Source organism: Caretta caretta, chromosome 1 (assembly GCF_965140235.1).
Source record: "Caretta caretta isolate rCarCar2 chromosome 1, rCarCar1.hap1, whole genome shotgun sequence".
Classification (NCBI taxonomy): Eukaryota; Metazoa; Chordata; order Testudines; family Cheloniidae; genus Caretta; species Caretta caretta.
In genome coordinates, this window is record NC_134206.1 from 319,098,327 (window position 1) to 319,119,592 (window position 21,266).

The window sequence follows — 21,266 nt, forward strand, 5'->3', positions numbered from 1 at the left end:
TATGAACTTTTCTGCAGCCTCTTTGGTGCTGTGGAACCCCGACTTCAGGGGAGTTCCAGAGACAGAGGTCCACAGAGGAAACTGCTAGCATGGCCCCACCAAGGAATCATGGCACAGCAGCAGCAGCTGGCATGCAGCTGAGGCAAAAAGCCTCAGTGCACATAATCATAGCCTCCAATGCATCCCCTGGAATATTTGTGGATTTCAGAAGATCCAGAGAGCTGGACACCCTCCTTTCTTTATGGGTGTGAGGGGAAGAAGATGAGCGTAAGACTAAAACAACTGTTAATCCTGCTCCTCTACTAAGTCTCATATTGAAAGATCAGAGGGAATCATAGTACCAGAGCACTGTTATTGCCATGGCTGATGTATACACTTGTGAGGAGAGAGGATTGTAGCATGCCTATCTGACTAGAATGCCAGTGTTGCTAGATTAGCTCAGTGATCCAGCAGCTTTGCAGATCTCCAGGATTCTGGCAATGGGACTGGGTGTACGTTTTTTTGCAATTGTGTATTACCTGAAGGTATTGATGAAGAATCAACATTTGGGGACAGGTTCTTCCTTTAGATTCTATACATCACCCATAGCATATATATGTGTCTCTTCCAGTTTCCTGCATTATTATTATTATTTTATTTATACTTTGGGGGTAGATAAGAAGATGAATTCCTGAGGCCAAATTCTGAGATGACATGTAAGGTGCGTGTTAGTGAGAGGCGCTAAATGAGCACAAAGAAGTCTAAATTTGCATAACTTTCACACTGAAGGTTGCAAGTCAAAGTGGGGCAGCACTCTAACATTTATAATCAAGTGCATTTCCCATTCTGCTCTAAACAGAATCTAGTCCCATTGGGACTGAGGGCTTGTCTACACTTGCAAGTTTTGTCACCAAAAACTGTCTTTTGGCAACAAAACAGCGATAGCATACACACTGAAAGGGCATTTTTTTTACCCCTTCCCCCCAGTTTTGGTGACAAAAAACTTCCACCTCATGAGATACTTTTGTCTTTCCCGCTCCCTTTATTGTCGACAAACAGCCAGTGTAGACACCAGGTTTTTTTCCGATTTTATTGGCCTCCAGAATGTATCCCACATTCAACTACATTTAAAACGTGCTTGTTCACCCTCGTCCATATAAATATTCCTTGCCACCCTAATGTCCTAGTTCCTGTAGCTACTCTTAGCTTGTGCTTCACCCTTTCCATCTCTCTGTGGTCTAGATTCCATGAGGCCAAATCAGAGCTTAGCACCTGGCCCGGTCAGAAAGGCTGGGTTTTGGGCAGCTGGGCAGCAGTTAGGCCTCTTCCTCACCACAGGAGGTGCTGTGGAGGTGCTGTCCAGTGTCTTCCTCAGGTTTGCAGCTGAAGTAATATCCTATGCTGAGTGAAGGGTGGTGGGAAAATTCCCCCATGCCTCACCTCTGCCTGATGCTGCACAGACAGCTCAAGAAGAAAAGGGCTCTGAACCTTTTGCACACAGTCTCCACTACAATATATTCTGCTACTGCTGCAGTGAAGTGGGCTGGAATTTCCCTTTCCTATATAAAGCATCCAAGATTTACTGTGTTACCCACTGGCTGTTACCCAATAGCTCTTTTTTTTGCCTTATCTTCTGTGCTGCAAGAGACCTGTGAAGTTATTGAACAACATTCTGTATACATTTCTGTGCTTTAGTTTTCAGACCTGTGTAATCACTTGCTTCGTTCAAGCCATGTCCAGTGAGCACCATGGTGTTTGAGTTTTCCTCATGTGGGTTATGGAAGGGATAAGGGTTATGGAAGTGATTTGTCAGAGAAGTGATAAAACCGAAGCTTTTAAAAACTAATAAAAAGTTAATGGTAATAGGGTAAAGAAAAAATCCCAGTCTTACCCATGAGAAAGAGTTTTTAACACAGCTTCCATGAAGTGTTGCTCATTCATGTTCTACTTAGATAACTGCTAAGAGCTATTCTTATAAGGAGGGAGTGGTATTAGATGGACAGGGAAAAGAGAAGTGTTATTGCTAAATTCAGAGTACATAGTCAAAATGAAATGTTTAAAAAAATACATTTGCCAGTAGGAGATCTTTGAATTCAAAGACAAGTGAAAATTCAGGGCTACTGGGATCCTTTCTTCCAATTTTGGAATTTTACTTTGAAAGAAACATTTCATGGTCGCCTGCTACTAAATTTGATCTCATGGATAAGAAGGAATGGGACATTTGAAATGAGCAGATGGAAATGTATAACAAGGTCATATCATAGCAGGCTGGGGAAGGATTGCATAGGTACTGAAGATCACCTTTGTATAAATGCACATGATCTGTAAATACAATATATACATTTGCAATAATTCTCATCAGTCTATGGTTTAAGCAAAACCTAGTCTTCTGTTTGCTCTTTTGGTGGCTACAAGCAGGCCAGCTTGCAAGTTTGCCATGTTATTTAATCTGTGGGATGTTATGTGTTTGAAAAGCATGTGCTGATACATTAAAGCTGTTATAGTAATAGTCTTTCCCTTAAATTTTCAAATATTAGTGTGGGGTTTCAGCTATTTAACTCCCATTACATTTGAACTGGGGCAATACAGTGAAAACCTGCTCAGCTCTGAAAATATCTTGTAAGTTTCTTCCCTATTCATCAGGGGTCTAACTCAAGGCCTTTTGAAGTCACTGGGAATAATTTCCTTGACTTTAAAGAGCTACACATCAGGACCCACAGGTCCAATGCCCATCTGCAAAAAACATCATTTCTTCTTTTGATGTTAAAGTTAAGGTACCACAGCCAGAGGACTGCAGGACACATCAAGAGAAAATGAACGTCTCAAGAACGTCAACATCTATAAGAACATATATGTTCTCAGCTTTTCATACAGTTCTCTAAACACTTGTGGATGGCAGTGTGGAGCCTGTGACAGAAAACTTGAGCTATTATTAGTAGCCTTATGAAAGAGTTATGTGGAAGATTTTTTATGTTCTATTCTTTGTATTATTATTCAAGTAGGGTTTGGGATGCACAATTCCCATCTTCCTGTGTTTATGAGAGTTTGCAAGAGTTAGGGTGGAAACCATTAGTGAGTAGTTTATGATGAAGTATCTTGAACTGGATAGAACTATGGAAAATTATAGTCCGCCTTCTCCATATTGCCTAAATCAGCTTGCACTCTGTCTTGACCCTGTATGGGTCTGTATGTCTTGCTGGGTATGATGGGTAGTGCTAACATTCATAATGGGTGAGAGACCCGTAGGGCATGAAAGGTGCTGCTGTTGAGAGTGACCTGAGGGGCGTTGATAATCTGTGGATGTGAGAGAACCACAGGGTCAAGAGAAAATCAAAAAGTGTATTTGTTGTCCCAAGGATTGTTTTCTGAACAAAGTTGTATTTTATTGGTTGGGAAACGGGGAAAGCGGAATCTGGTAGTTCTGGTTAAATGCAAGGTTCTTATTGAGTTTCTCAGCTACAATCATTCAGTGACCACCTTTTAGTAGCCAAGAAGGTTGAATTATGCTCCGTGTGTTAACGATATTTTACAAATCTCAACTATTTTACTAAGTTTTTGTTAAGCATTCCATTGAGTTCAAGGATTCAGGTAGTTAGATGTGTATGTTGTTGTTTATTATTTTGTGTGAATGTTAATTAGTGTAGGTGATTTTCTACGAAAATCTTCTGTTTATCTGGATTTAATTTTTGGTCTTTGTATATTTTAAGCATTGTAAAAGCAGTACTTCTACCAGTTGGATATGTCCATTATTAAAGTGAACTAAGTAAATAAGATGGTCTGGTTCTTTAAATATATTCATCTTTGTTTTTTATGAGAGAACCCTTTATTACCTTGATACCACCCTGGTGTAGCCAAAAGATTATTATGGGAACCACTTTTCCCAGAGGCCGCTCACCAACTAAATGATGCACAATGGTCAACTAAGAGTCAACCTGCAATGGTTCCTAATGGACGCACATAGGGTTGTCATTGTTCAAAATTATAACTGCATCAGCCACCTCAGCAATGCCCATGAGATGAAGATTATTTTGCTTTCTGTAGTTTACCAGATCATCAGTTCTGTGCTTGAGAGAAGCAATTTACTTTTACATGGTCTTGCATCTGATGGGTCAGAAATGTTATGTCATCCATCCTAAAAATTAATTCCAGTTCAGCAGTGTCTCATTGGAGTCTGTTTTTGAAGTTTTTTTGTTGAAGAATTGCCACTTTTAGGTCTGTAATCGAGTGACCAAAGAGAGACTGCTGAATTGGAATTAATTTGCAAACTGGATACAATTAATTTAGGCTTGAATAAAGACTGGGAGTAGATGTGTCATTACACAAAGTAAAACTATTTCCCCATGTTTATTTCACACACCCCCCCACTGTTCGTCACACTTTCTTGTCAACTGCTGGAAATGGCCCACCTTGATTATCATTACAAAAGGTTTCCTCTCCCCCCCACTGCTCTCCTGCTGGTAATAGCTCACCTTACCTGATCTCTCTTGTTACAGTGTGTATGGTAACACCCATTGTTTCATGTTCTCTGTGTATATAAAATCTCCCCACTGTATTTTCCACTGCATGCACCCCATGAAGTGAGCTGTAGCTCACAAAACTTATGCTCAAATAAATTTGTTAGTCTCTAAGGTGACACAAGTACTCCTTTTCTTTTTGCGGATACAGACTAACCCTATTCTGAAGGATGACCCAACACTCTCACAAATCTTGGGAGACAGGCCAGTCCTTGCCTACAGACAGCCCCCCAACCTGAAGCAAATACTCACCAGCAACCACATACCACACAACAGAACCACTAACCCAGGAACCTATCCTTGCAACAAAGCCCATTGCCAACTGTGCCCACATATCTATTCAGGGGACACCATCACAGGGCCTAATAACATCAGCCACACTATCAGAGGCTCGTTCACCTGCACATCCACCAATGTGATATATGCCATCATGTGCCAGCAATGCCCCTCTGCCATGTACATAGGTCAAACTGGACAGTCTCTACGTAAAAAAATAAATGGACACAAATCAGATGTCAAGGATTGTAACATTCATAAACCAGTCGGAGAACACTTCAATCTCTCTGGTCACGCGATTACAGACATGAAAGTTGCGGTGTTACAACAAAAAAACTTCAAAACCAGACTCCAGCGAGAGACTGTTGAATTGGAATTCATTTGCAAATTGGATAGAATTAACTTAGGCTTGAATAGAGACTGGGAGTGGCTAAGTCATTATGCAAGGTAACCTATTTCCCCTTGTTTTTTCCTACCCCCCCCCCCCCGACGTTCTTGTTAAACCCTGGATTTGTGTTGGAAATGGCCCACCTTGATTATCATACACATTGTAAGGAGAGTGATCACTTTAGATAAGCTATTACCAACAGGAGAGTGGGTTTGTGTGTGTGTATGTGGGGGGGAAACCTGGATTTGTGCTGGAAATGGCCCAACTTGATTATCATACACATTGTAAGGAGAGTGATCACTTTACATAAGCTATTACCAGCAGGAGAGTGGGGTGGGGTGAGAGAAAACCTTTTGTAGTGGTAAACACCCATATTTTCATGTTTTGTGTGTGTCAAGGTTCCTCCCCCACTCTGAACTCTAGGGTACAGATGTGGGGACCTGCATGAAAAACCTCCTAAGCTTATCTTTACCAGCTTAGGTCAAAACTTCCCCAAGGTACAAAATATTACACCCGTTATCCTTGGAATGGCCGCTACCACCACCAAACTAATACTGGTTACTGGGGAAGAGCTGTTTGGACGCGTCCTTCCCCCCAAAATACTTCCCAAAACCTTGCACCCCACTTCCTGGACAAGGTTTGGTAAAAAGCCTCACCAATTTGCCTAGGTGACTACAGACCCAGACCCTTGGATCTTAAGGGCAATGAACAATCCTCCCAACACTTGCACCCCCCTGGGCAAGGTTTGGTAAAAAGCCTCACCAATTTGCATAGGTGACCACAGACCCAAACCCTTGGATCTGAGGACAATGAAAAAGCATTCAGTTTTTACAAGAAGACTTTTAATAAAAAATAGAAGTAAATAGAAATAAAGAAATCCCCCCTGTAAAATCAGGATGGTAGATATCTTACAGGGTAATTAGATTCAAAAACATAGAGAACCCCTCTAGGCAAAACCTTAAGTTACAAAAAAGATACACAGACAGAAATAGTTATTCTATTCAGCACAATGCTTTTCTCAGCCATTTAAAGAAATCATAATCTAACACATACCTAGCTAGATTACTTACTAAAAGTTCTAAGACTCCATTCCTGTTCTGTCCCTGGCAAGAAGCAGCATACAGACAGACACAGACCCTTTTTTTCTCTCCCTCCTCCCAGCTTTTGAAAGTATCTTGTCTCCTCATTGGTCATTTTGGTCAGGTGCCAGCGAGGTTACCTTTAGCTTCTTAACCCTTTACAGGTGAGAGGAGCTTTCCCCTGGCCAGGACGGATTTCAAAGGGGTTTACCCTTCCCTTTATATTTATGACAGTGTGTATAAAAGGATCTTCTATACTTTCCACAGTATGCATCCGATGAAGTGAGCTGTAGCTCACAAAAGCTTATGCTCAAATAAATTGGTTAGTCTCTAAGGTGCCACAAGTACTCCTTTTCTTTTTGCGAATACAGACTAACACGGCTGTTACTCTGAAACCTGGCTGCTTCTCTGAATCCTAAAAATTGTAATCAAACGCTTTTGTGCACTCCCTTTTGTCACTGGTGATGTTTATTAGGTTATCCATTGCAGTAAAACTTGGAGGGATCTTTGGGGTGAACACTTTGACCACTTTGTTTGAGATAATTTATGCCCACTCAGGAAGAGAAGCGATAAGAATGCCTGAGATGGCAGGAATCTTTCACCTCATGACTAAATCTGGAGAGATGGTCATACAGGAGAGTGACCTATTGTCCATTTTCTATGGTTACTTGGCACATTTCTCCCTCTTTTTCTCAATAAAACTTCCAGAAACCATAAGTAATAGCTTTGTTATTTAACCACAATCCTCTTAAATATTTTAGCTATATTTTTCTGGAGCTAGTGGAGAGAATCAGAATCAGTTTCCACTTAGCATTGTGGCTTCCACTCCCATCTCAAGCCAATTTAGTAGGAAGCAGTGACAATACTTTTCTCTGAAAAAAAAAATGGCTAGAAAGTTAATTTAGATGTTTTTAATTAGGGTTGGTAACTTGGCTCATTTTAATTAATTAACTAAAATTCAATCCATTATATATTTTGGAATGAAAAGTGTTTCCTCAAGTTTTGTAACACAACAACAAGACAAAAGTCTAATAGCTAGTAGGGTCTTTTCTACTGAAAATCTGTGTGAATACTCTTTAATTGCTACAGCTATTCTCTTAAAAATGATAGTCACTTGGTCTCCAGCTTTCAGAGTAGGTAAATATCTGTTCATACTGCCAAGGCATATCTGAGCATCATGGAGATTTATTAGAACACTTTATAATAATACTTTGAACACACAGAGTGCTTCTTATTTGAAATTTCAAAGTGCTTTACAAAGAATTAAGCTTCATGGCACCTCTGTGGCATTTTACAGGTGTGTAAACTGAGAAAAGGAAGATTTCAGCTACAAACTTCCAAAGAGTGTAAGGCCCTGATCCTATAAATATTTACAAATGTGCTTGGCTTTAATACAGTGAGTGGCTTCATTGATTTCAATGTGGTTACTTGTAGTAGCATATGAGCGGTTGCAAAGTCAGGGCCTAAATCAAGCACTTATGTGCTTTTCAAAAATATACCCAAAGGACCAGATTATAGATAGGCTCTTAGTTGGATTTTCAAAAGCACCTAAGTCCCAAATGCTGGGACTGGACAACAGGTAATGTATCACTTGATAATTGCCCTGTTCTGTTCATTCCTTTTGAAGCATGTGGTTGGCCACTGTCAGAAGACAGGATACTGGGGTAGATAGACCACTGGTCTGATCCGGTATGGCCACTCTTATGTTCTTATGTTCTTGAAATGGGAGTTAGGTGCTTTTGAAAACCTTACTTGGTGCCTATCTCATCATTAGATACCTAAATATCTTTGAAATTTGGTCCTTACTGACAGGTTTCAGAATAACAGCCGTGTTAGTCTGTATTTGCAAAAAGAAAAGGAGTACTTGTGGCACCTTCATCGGATGAAGTGAGCTGTAGCTCATGAAAGCTTATACTCAAATAAATTGGTTAGTCTCCACAAGTACTCCTTGGTCCTTACTGAGATTTTCAAAGTGTTTAAGCAGGAGTTAATCACCTAACTTGCTCAAGCACTTTTGAACATTCCACTAGGCACCTCTCAGCGTCTTTAGGCACCTGAAAATCTGTCCTAAGTGTCTTGTCCATGGACACAGAGCAGTGGACAAGTAATAAAGTGAAGAAGACAAATTCTGGAGCCATGATGCCCAAATTCTGCTCTAGCCATTAGACCATACTGTTTGTTTCCTTCCTTTTTTTCTCTAAACAAAGTTGCAACAAAACTAAGGAAACTGCTAGGACTAAGAAGTAGTTTTCCTTCTGGACTAAAAAAAAAACCCATGCATAAGTGTTGGCATCCTGTGGTGTGCGAATGAAGAACTAGATTAGAAACAGATTTTCCTTAAGTGGTGTAAACCCCAATGGAAAAAACAGACCTAGGGTGGATAACTCTCAACAGTAAATGGAGAAATCTTGCTCACAAAAATGTAATTTACATGAGGAAAAAGGGTAATTAGAACCCAGGTTAAAAAATACTGTCTGTTTGAGCTCAAGTAATAGAAAAACAAGAAGAATATCTGTGATGAATTAGAGCTCAGTACTCTCTTAACAGAGATACAAGCGCTATCCTGGAGGAAACTTCTCTTAATTACTGAAAGTAATGATCCTTCTTGGTGCAGAATAAGCTTTTTGTCTGTAAATGTCTAACAAGCTGTGCAAATTTGCATAGTTCTCTTTATGGTTTCTCCTTACCCCTAAATTCCACTGCTCCTAAAACCTCTCTTTCAGGCTAAGAATCCCAATAGAAAAAAAAAAAAGAGAAACATTATGTAGAGATACAAGGCACAAGATCAGATAAGACAACTAATCACAGCTGGCCAAATACTCACTATTCACCTTTACTTTATTCTGTAAAGGTTTTTTATACCATCTTTGTCAGTATAGTATCTCAGCTCCTTCCAGTAGAGCATTAAGTGAAACAATAACATCTGTCGCACAAGGTTCATTCTCTCTTTCATCATCTCTCCAAGTATAATGCACTGCTCTAGTCCAGCCAGGAGATGACCAAAATATGATTAGTCAAGGACAGATCATTTTCCATGAGGAGGGGATGGAGTCTCATAGCCAACTGAGGTCTTCTTGACACTTGTAACTGCAGCTCTTATTTAAATGGCCATAATAGTGCTTGCTATATGTAATTTTCTGATGAGTTTTGTGGAAGTACCACTTTGCAAGATAGCCTTTTGGGGCATTACATGACAGCATATTGCCAGTCAGAAATTCCAGTTAGGTAACTTTATAGAGTATCCAGAAATTAAGCAAACATATCAACAAAAATGATAGCACCCACCATGGTAGGTTTTAAGTAATGTCTGGGTGCAGCGTTAGACAAATAATGTATAGTAAATAGTTTATTCAACAAATTTAGGCATTTATTCTGTTTACTAATTATATGCCTGAACTGTTTGCTTTGATTATACCTATGACTGTTCACCACTCACTATTCATTGGATGTGATGTGTCACCTAAGCCACGTGGCATTATTTCTGCCTCCTGCTTGGATGACTGTAACGGTTATAAACAAGAGGAGGAAAATGAAAGTGACATTTCCAGCATGGATCTACACATGAACACCTTGGTGGATGTCAATGGGGTGAGATGACAATGAATTCATGGGGTGAGATTCTGTGCTGTGCCTCTAAGAAACACAGCACAGGGGGAGGAAGGGTTAAGGTGGCTTTAAGCCACTTTTGTGCTATCCCAAGTTGCTTCGCTGCCTGGAGAGGCCCTAGTTGTAACATTGACAGCCCTTGATGGGAGTCCTATGGGCTGCAGCACTGCCTGGAATCTCTGCAGCTCTGTGTTTGGTAGCCCTGTTACATACACACTCCTCCATCTCCAGCCCCGCCCACAGCACAGCCTCCACACCAGGGCTAACGAGGAGGTTCTTGGGAGACAGCCTTATGCCCCTTTTGGAACCATGGTTCCTTTTCACTGCTCTGACCCTTTTATGTGGATCCTTTAATGTTGCTCCAGCTCTTTTATGTGTCATAAAGGGACCAGAGTGGAGTGAGGCTGGAACACACCCTTGTGACTAGACATGCCATAGCAGGCTTTTCTACTTTAGCACTCTCTGCTGACAGCCAATCCAGCCCTGTGGTGGCCTGTTTCTTCTTGAGACACAGCCCTCCAGCAGAGTCAGATACAGTTCCACCCTTTCTGGAGTAAAGTAATAGCCCAACAAACAATAGTGCTGTTGGGACTTCAGCGTGACTCGACTCATTAGTCAAACCCTCTGGTATCAGGGGTTTTCAATAGTCTTTACCCCTTGTCAGGGAGTTTCCTTCCTCAGTGGGATGGCAGAGGACCCCAGGCCCTCCCTTTCCACTGGGTTCTGGACAGGGACCCTTTAATAAACAGTCAGGGCCTGAGTACACAGACCCCTTTCTGCCTCCCTGGACCACTTCCTACCTTTCCCTGTCTTGCGCCTTTGGCACAATCTCTTCCCTGGCTCACCATGTGTCGTATCACTCTCTTTAAGCCTCTTCCACATGGTCATTTCAGAGCTTTGTGACATTTGCTGCCACTCAGCTGGTTCTGCTGATGGAGAGTTTCCTCTGCTTGCCTTGCACGGCAGTCCCTGACTCAGCAACAGTCTTCCTGCTGCCTCTGCAAGGCCCTCCACAATCACAGACTCACTTCCTCCTGCTTTCTTTCCCAACTGTCGCAGGCTCTCTGTTGTAGGCCCACTTTCCTTCAGAGAGGCTCTATCTGCCAGCAGCCCATTCCAGCTTCCCTGGCTCCAGGCAGGCTTCTCTCACTGAGTATATGCTGTGATCAACTCTCCTTCCTGATCACCACCAAAAAAAATAGGTTCAGCCTATTTTACTTCTCCCTCCATGCTTGACACCTATTGCAGGTGTAGCAGGGTAAGGCTGATTGTTCCACTAGCTCTCATTAAACCAGTCTAGCTCTGCGTGGGGTTGGTACATGCTTTTTTTTTTTTACTGCAAAATATCGTGCATTGGTGGGTGTTTTCATGTGAGTAGTCCCATTGGATTTCAGTGTACGTAAAGTTAAGCATTTATGTAAGTGTTGGCGGTACTGGGGACTATGCCACGTTTATGACATATCAGTGAGAGTGGGAGGAGTTCACAGACATCTTCTCTGAAAAAATCCTCTTTTCCTCTGAATGTCTGCTGTCCTCCAGTATTACCTTCAGCATGAGGACAAGATGCACTAATTCTTTCATAATGCAGACCAAATGTTAACTGGAAACAAGTCAATGAACACTTTCCCTTAACTGTGGCTATTCCCAGTATAGCTAGCCTAATCTAAACACTAAATAGCACGTTTCACATCATGCCTATAAAAATTGCCTGCCAAAAGCAGCACCAAAGGAATATCACAGCAGCAAATAATCCGTGTTTTAGAATTTAGGGGATAACTGCAGGTATAAAGGTTTGGCGGGCATTTGGACATCCACTCATCATTGAGCTTTTTGGTTGCATGCCTCAGTTCATTAGTGGAAGTTTTTACTTGTGCAACATTATACTCTGAAGCCCTGCTTTCCAGAGACAGAAATAAGAAAAAGATGGCAACACCCAAGGCAAGTTGGAAAGGCCTGCAAATAACATTCACAGCCCGGAGTTTTGTGGAACCTCTGAGTTTTGAAGCAGAAGTTTGCTAATGCTTCACTCTTTTCTGAAAACTAACCCAATTGCTAAAAAAAAAACCCACCCCAACGGAGCTGGATTTTCAAAATCTCTTTTGTTTTGGAAAACAAGCATCCTGATTTTCAATATTCTGTGTCATATGTATATTGTTAACCTATTTTACTGCAGGAAATTTACACAGTATCATTCTGTTCTCAATTGGCGTATGAATAAAGCTGACTGCAAGTACTGCATTAGTATTTTAAAATAGGGGATGGCCATTTAGTAAAATTGTGAGGAAATCTCTGACAGTCACTGAGGAAACACACTACATCAAACATGAAAGGTTTAGCCAACTGATTAAGAACTAGATTGTGCTTTCTAGGCACTTCCTTTAGAGGGCTGCAAAATGCCACTGACAGTGGGGGAGCTTCAGGAGACATGCTGCCTGGTACTATACAAATTAGCGTGATGCAGCTTGTTCCCACTTCTGCTCTCTGCCACCTCCAGTGCTGCTCAGTTTTGGGGTGGAGCCATGGCCTTGCCTTCTCCATGTACCCTTCATGATGTGATATGCTTTAAGGGGAATGGCGATGGATTAGCCCTAAAATACATGGGATAAAATCTTCCTGTTCCTTTTTGTTGGCTGTGGGACAGGTTGGCAAAGCCTTCATGTGTCCTCCCCTGTCACTGTACACTTGGCAAAGTACTAAGCAGAGTCTACATTTCAAATATTTAGGCATTTAGGGCCTGATTTTCAGAGTTTTACATGCACAAATCTAGTCACTTAACACAATCACAGTAGCTGCATGCACAAAAGATCTAATTGTCCATTTGTGTACTCAGTTATTGTATTGTGGTAAGCGCGCCTACAAATTATGTACATGTACGGATCTGAACACTTTGATGTAAGCAGGCAAATTCAGAGGCCAATCCTGTAGTTTTTATTTGTACAAAACTCCCATCAAAATTAATAGGAGTTTAGTTTAGCTGTAGGATTGCACCTCTAGCAAACACTTTCAGAGTAACAGGGTTATTTTCAACAGATTTACAAAATCAGTGTTAGCTTGAAACAGTACCTCAGATTATATGATATCAAGTCCTATTTTATTCCTATAAACATTTATACCTCCAGGGCCAGAGTAAATGTGGAGTTTAGCAGTGGACACTGAATATGAATCATTGAGCTATAAAGCTACTAAATTGCCAAAAGTTGGAATGGCATTGATGGCTGCATTTTCAAATTAAAAACATTTGCTTTCAGAAATACTCCCCATAGTAAGAAGGATAGGATTCAAATGTATAACTTGACCAAAAAGGAATGGGATTGAAATAGAATCCAGAATATTTCCTCGTTCACTGACTGTACACTGAACAGGAGCTTTGGCAAGATTGATTTTTGCTGTCACTGAGCTCAGCAGGATGACCCAAGTTTACCATCTTCTAGGAAGCCCTTTTAAAAGTTGTCTATCTTAAGTCTGCAGGGAATTTTTGTTGCTTGTGTAGTGTATTTCAGGCTGCACATTTTTACTGTCTACAAAGAAACAAGACTGTGAGGGAACTCAGGATTTCAGAGTTGAGGTGGAAGAAGTAGAGTTGATTAGAGAGGTGATTCATTTTCCTCTTGCTGATGATAGCACAAGCAGTGTGTTTACTAGCTAGACTTATACCCTTCTTTTTCTCATGAAAAGCACATCTTCTGAAGCACTAGCAAAGAAGAGGTATGATAAGCCAGACCACATACTAGAGAGAAAAGTGTCTGAAGCTCAAATATATAAAACACACAGAAGCACACATACACATTATATATTATGGAGAAATCAGTCATGATTCTATTGCTAAGGTTACACTGAAATTTGTACTTCTGTAGATAATCAGTAAACAGGATTATGAAACTAATTTATAGTGTTGACCATGCAAGGGCTTGATGCAACTGATCCTTATTCAGGCAAAATTTCTATTGAAGCCAATAGGAGTTTTGCCAGAGTCCTGAATACAATACTAGACCCAAAGAATAGTTTATTGAAAGCAATTTGTGTGCAAAACTCTCCAAAATCCCCCTTCTTTCATAGTTTTGTAGTGATTAAGGCCAGAATGGTCCATTGGATTAGCTCATTTGACTTCCTGTTTATCATAGGCCTTTACATTTCACCCAGATATCTCTCTATTAAGCCCAAAGATGCTCCTACAACTCTGGAGCATTGTTCACTCATAAAGGATTAGCGGACTCAGTAGAGCTTTCAACCAGTGAAAGTGATCTGGCATTATTTATACTGACAGAAGGGGAGAAGATGAGCTTGCGACCTCATAAATGGTTTAATGGCCTTAGTTGGAGAAGTGATGAGTACCCACAGCTCTGTGGGAGCCGCAAGTACCCAATGCCTGTGAATATCAGGCCTTAAATGTTTTCACAATGATTAATAAGGATCCTACTGGAATATTCTTGTTTTCACTTAAGTTGCACATAGACTTTGTTCTTGTTCTCTGCAGAGATGAAGTTCACCCTCACAGCAAAGACCTGTCATTAAAGTTGGTGGGAATCCTATGTAGAAAAGACATGCAGGATTGGGCCCTATAAAAGGAAACACTGATTTATCATTATGTTACTCTAGTTTTATGGCAGAGTAACTTCATTGATTTCAACTGAGTGACACCAGCATAGAATTGGAGTAATGCACTGATGAATTAGGGCAATTATATTGGACTTATGAAGATGAGATCTGTTATATTTATTATATAACATACCTAGCACATACCTAGTACTGGATGGACATACCTACTATATACCTAGTGCATACCTAGTACTGGATGGACTAGGACTTGATCTTATACAGTGTATTGTTTTAACAGAATGTACTCTTTCATCTTTGTAATGTTTAGTGAGTACAGGGAATAGTCTAAATGGAATTTGGAGCACACTGTGTTCTAATTCAAGCCCTTCAGGTAGCAAACTGTCCTGCAAACTCCTCTTTTGTTAAATTCAACGCCTAATTTAACAAGAACGTTTCTTTGTCAGATTTTCCCAAGTAGTTTACATCTTTCAGTTCTTTACAGTGTAGCTTTTACTGTAGGTGACTTTCAGGCTATGTAGGCAAGTACCTAATATACATGCAATATTCTGTTGAAACTTTCTATGGATCCCCAGTGAAAGTTTTCCAGTCTTTCAATCATATTGGGATTTCTATAGCTGGACTCTTTACTGTTTTCAGCTTTTCTGCATTGCTGTTTAATAATGAAAGACCTGTAACAATAACCCAAGTACAGTTTTAGATGAAAGATCTGCTTACAAAGTACCTTTTGGAATGCAACATTTTTGAGAGCTCACTGAAAATGCGGTTAAAATTGATGCATCTGATCACATAGCATTTGTTCTTAGTGAAGTTCAACATTGGGAAATTTGATTATTATTTTAAGATAGATTCCACAGTGGAAAAAATAATCAGAACAGCCTGTGGTGCTAGTCAAATCTATTAAAAATATATACGCTGATTGTATGGAAACTTTCCTGTAGATGACTCAGACAATAATACTTTTATTGTAAATTAAGCCTGAAGTATGAAGGTTTGAACATGGAGCAAAAGGCATTTCAGTATTACCCTGCCCCAGGAGTGCTGCCAAAGAGATGGCAGAGTCAGATGATAAACAGGTGCTCCTGCTTGGAATGAGCAAATAATACAGGTGATAGGTAAAAATTATGAAAATTTTCCAAAAGAGGCTACCACCTACCAGCTCTAATCTATGATCATGTCCACTTACATGAGTTTTTCACTGTGCTAACAAAATTATAGGACAGGGCAGCAAAGTAAGCAATTTATCTGTGTCATGAAAGAGCCAGACACACTACTATATATTTGAAATTTACACCATGATAGATCATATAATCCCATGTTACCTGATGCAATGCTCTTTTAAACTAGAGTTGGCTACTGCCTATGGGATCTGTATTAACTTTTTATTGAATTCTATGGAGATAGCTTAACTTTCTTTGCTCACTGTTTATTATTATTGTATCTGCCTTGCAAAGAAATCAACAAGTTCTATGATAAATGCATTTAAAGGATGTCTAGTTTCGCCGTAGCTTTAATAGGTAACACCATGTCCTCTACTGAATTATGTTATTTCATAAATGACTATAGCAATAGACCTCAGTGAATCTTAATAGATAGCCTTGTGCCTCTCACGAGTACTCCAATGTCATCAAAGCTCTTGCAACTAGATATGAGCCAACATTGAAACTTTTTATTGCCCTTTTCCCCCCAAACTTTCCAAGAGCAGTGGTGCAGATAAAATGGACCTTACCAAACCACCCAACTCGATAAGGTTTTGCAAGATCACAACCCAAGTAACTATTATTAAAAAAATAATAATCAAAAACTGAATGCAACAGAACTGCCAAGATGTATACTTACCCTAGGGACTGATTTGAAGTCCATTGAAGCCACTGGAAAACCTTACACTGTGTTCAGTGGGCTTTGGATCAGATATTTATGCAATAACCACATAGTGTTATTGTTTTTTTTTTGTCTTTCTCCCAATTCCCCACACCTCAGTCCTTTTAACCTGGAGTTTGTCTTTGCATCTTATTTATTATGTCATATCTGAACTTAGAATGGAAGCTTTTTGCAGCAGGGACCATGTCTGTATGTGTAGCTGCGTGTCTCTTCTCACACTTTTGGACATTTGAAATCTAATAAATATATAAATAAACAATACTAGTTAATAAAAAGATGGGAGAGAAATGGAAGCCAGCCTCCTTGGACATCTCTCATAATAAAAGGTGCTCAACCCTCTGTATAACTGTACTTAAACTCAAGATTAAAATTTTCTGTAGTACTTACACAAGGGTTCAAATCTTGTGAATGAAAGCATTTCACAAACAGAAATTGTACTATCAAAATATATTTTATTTTGGTTGCATAAGGTTCAGAAACAAATGGGTGAAGCTGTCATAAGTGTCCTATTGAAAGTCCATATTACTCATAACATAAGGGATTTAATGTCATTCATTGAAATAATAAATTTGACAGTGCACTGACCTGGTTGAAAAGGGAAGGAAATGGAAAAAAAAATATATAAAACAAATGAAAGAAAGGGGAATTTGATAATAATGAATATAAATCAGACGTTAGGTATTGTAGAAAATTGATAAGGGAAGCAGAGTCAGAAGGAGAAATTTAAGGCTAACAGAGTTAAGGACAATAAGGAGGAGTTTAATAAATATTAGGAACAAAAAAGAATCCTGAAAAAGTAATGGTCCGTTACTAGATGGAAATGGTAAAATTATCAATAATAATGCAGAAAAGGCAGGTGTGTTCCATAAATACTTCTAATCTGTATTTTTTGGGAAAAACAGATGATATAGTCTCATCATATGGGGATGATAACACACTTTCCAGTCCACTTGGATCTCTGAGGGATGTTAAACAGAAGCTACATTTTAAAATCAGCAGGTCCAGATAACTTACATCCAGAAGTTTTAAAAGAGCTGTTTAAGGAGCTTGCTGGACCATTAATGTTGATTTTCAATAAGTCTTGGAACACTGAGGAAGTTCCAGAAGACTGGAAGAAAGCTAATGTTGTGCCAATTTTTAAAAAAAGTAAACGGAATGAGCCAGGTAATTATAGGCCAATGAGCTTGACATTGATCCTGTGCAAGGTAACGGAGTGGCTGATATAGCACTTCATTAATAAAGAGTTAAAGGAGGTAATGTAATTAATGTACATAAAAATGGGTTCATGGAAAATAGATCTTGTCAAACTAACTTGATATCTTTTTTGATGAGATTGCAAGAGGTTGATAAAGGTAATAGCGTCGACATAGTATACTTAGACTTCTGTAAGGCTTTTGACTTGGTACCACATGACATTTTTATTGAAGAACTAGGAGGATATAAAATTAACATGGCACACATGACATGCATTAAATACTGGCTAACTAATAGGTTTCAAAATGTAATTGCAAATAGGGAATCATCTTCAAGTGGGTGTGTTTCCAGTGAGGTCCTGCAGGAATCGGTTCTTGACCCTCTGCTATTTAATATTTTTATTAATGACCTGGAAGAAAACTTAAAATCATCAGTGAAAAAATTTGAGGATGTCACAACAATTGGGGGAGTAGCAAATAATGAAGAGGGCAGGTCATTGATTCAGAGTGATCTGGATCCCTTGCTAAACTGGGTGCAAGCAAACAATATGTGTTTTAATATAGCTAAATGTAAATGTATACATCTAGGAACAAAGAATATAGGCCATACTTAGAGGATGGAGGACTCTACCCTGGGAAGCAGTGACTCTGAAAAAGATTTGAGAGTCATGGTGAATAGTCAGCTGAACATGAGCTCCCAATGTGCTGCTGTGCCCAAAAGAGGTTATTTGATCCTGTATGCATAAACTGGGGAATCTTGAGTATGAATAGAGAGGTTATTTTACCGCTCTATTGGGCCCTGCTGAGACTTCTGCTGGAATACTGTGTCCAGTTCTGGTGCCCACAATTCAAGAAGGATGTTGATAAATTGAAGAGGATTCAGAGAAGAGCCACAAGAAAGACTAAAGGATTCGAAAACATACCTTTTTGTCATAGACTCAAGGATCTCAATCTATTTATCTTAACAAAGAGAAGGTTAAGGTCCGACTTGATTAAAATCTAGAAGTATCTACATGGGGAACAAATGTTTAATAATGGGATCTTCAATCTATCAGAGAAAGGTATAACACAATCCAGTGGCTGGAAGTTGAAGTTAGACAAATTCAGACTGAAAATAAGGTGTAAACTTGTGACAGTGAGAGTAATTAACAGTTGGAACAGTTTGCCAAGAGTTGTGTTGGATTCTCCATCATGGACAATTTTTAAATCAAGTTCTATGGTGTGTGTTATACTGGAGATCAAACTAGGTGATCACAGTGATCCGTTCTGGCCTTCAAATCTTATGAATCTGAAAACTAATTTCCTTTCCAGAGGCACTAGATTCCCCTAAGAATGATATTATGTTGTGGTATAATCAATAAGTATATAAAAATGTGATTTGTTGTTAGAGATCTTATTGCTGACACCGCTCTCTAAAATTAGCTTTTATGGATTGCATAAAATACTGAGTAGGGTGTATTTAAAAAGTAAATTGACGACTTTCCCCATTTGCCTTTATTGAAACTTGAAACATCATTGCAAAGTTATTTTCCCTCAACTGTATTTCTACTTGCAAACTTCTCATGATTTATATGGATGGGTTTTAACATGGCACCAAAGCATTGCATAATTTCCGTTAATGGTAATAGCTAACTTCTCTGATACCAAACTGAAACTGTACTGTAGAGTTGTAATAAACTAGTGACCATTCACTTTTTGCTATGAATACATTCATAATACTGAATAAGTAGAGAGATGCCAAACCTTGTTCAGTAGACTTTGTTACCTTCAAAGAGGGAGTGTTCAGAAGTCAGATTGTATATTGCTATACCCCTTTAGTTCTAATTATTCCTTCTCCCCTAATACTGAGAATGCTCCTATAGAAATAGGAAAGAAAATATCCAACGCCCAATGAAGTTCATGGGAGGGTTTCTATGAACTAAGGTGGCTTTTAGATCAAGCCTGTGAAAGATAAGAACGTGTTCCTTCCCGGTTAAAAACTTTCATGCTTTAAAGGACTTGCAGCCCACATATGCAATATCCCTACACACCCTGCTATGCTCACCACTTTGGTATCACACTGATGGTTGTAACAATGGATTTTACCTCAGGGGACATTTGAATATAGTCTATTTATTTAGGTTCTTTTCGATTGATAGGTTCTTTAAACAGACGATAGCTCATAGAACACCAAAGAAAAACATCAGGAAAGGGCTGTGAGATGGCACCAAATGGATGCTGAGGAACTGGAATTATCAGGTGTAAAAGTGCTAAGCATTATAGAAAGTATATAAATGGACAGAAACCTTTTTAATGCTGATCTGACCATTCTCTCTTTATTTTTTTCATCTCTTGTGTTTCTAAACCACTTCAGTTCATCTCCCATTAAGATCAAGGAATGTTCACTGACACTTCATTAACAAATGTATACCTGACCATGCGGTTTTCTGATATTTCCATTTAAATGAATTGCATGCTCATAAACTACTAATCTTAATGCCTTATTATGGATATTAGAGTGGCTCAATTCATTCTGCTTAATGCAGCTAGATAATTCTCAACCTTAATCTTGTATTTCCTGTCTTTTTAATGCTAGTTATTAGTTTTTTCACTATTATATGACTTTATTCTTAAACATTCTTAATCTTTAACTGCATTCTTGCTGTGCTGATATGGTGTGATTCACAGCAGTGGATAGCGGCTGCCATAATTAGATAAAAATGTGACCTGAAACACTTAAAAAGAGATGATAGATACACACAGAACCAAGACCAAGAGTGCACGTTCAGTGTCTAAATGCTAGTAGCACTTGAGATGGAACAGTTTATAACAGGTGTCAGTACTTTCTTGTAATCTGTTTTGAGGATGAACATTTTACAAGAGCAGCTATATTTATTGAACACAAACTCAACTCTGTTCAACATATGCCTCTCTTTGCTCTTGTGCAAATAGAGGTCTGCTCTGGGTGTTTTTACTCTCATGTCCCAGGGAGAGCCATACTTACTCTGTGGTCAAAGTCTTCTCAGGTCTAACGTGATGGTTACAAATTCAAAATCAAGTAAGCCTAAATGTATGAAGGGTTTTGGAGTTTTTTTTGGTGTTCATATGCTGTCATCTCCCTCCCATCCATTTCTGTTGGGAAAAAGAAAACAAGCAAAAGGAAAAGAATAGAAGGGTGCAGAAACAGAAGCTGGGTGTTCACAGTACAGCCTCTACTTGTTAGCTATTATGGACATGCTGATTTTTTTTAACCGGGTCACCAACTTTACACCTCAATTTGCCCCCTTGTCCTTTCCTTCAAGGCTCTGGAACTCCTATTTCCCTGCTTGCTGCTTTGTTCCAACTCAGCTCTATGATCAGCTGCTCCAGGGGGTATGGAAGCTCCCTGTATATAGGGAGCGGGTGCAGGGATAAAGAGGGAACAGACAGCTGCATGCTGGGAAGGAGTGTCCCCGTGGCTCCTACCTGACCCAATCCTGGGTGCTGCATCAGCCAGTCCAGCCCCTCTGAGTCCTGCTGTCTCCCCTGTGCCCCTTCCTCTTGGGCATGTGTGAATATTATGTGGGGCTGGGGTCCACTTAATATTTGCAATTTAAGAGGCACTGGCCTGCCTGCTGCCCCAGTTCCACTGCCCCTGAGCTACTCCATACATATCTTCCTCCCACTCTCAGCTCCAAGCTTTCTTCCATGTGGTTCTGTATCCATAACACAAACCCTGAGTCAGACTTACTTCCATCCATACCTCCTAGTTCCTTATTAAAACACACACCTTCCAAAAGGAGGTGTTCTATCTTTCCCACAATCTCCCGGAGAACAA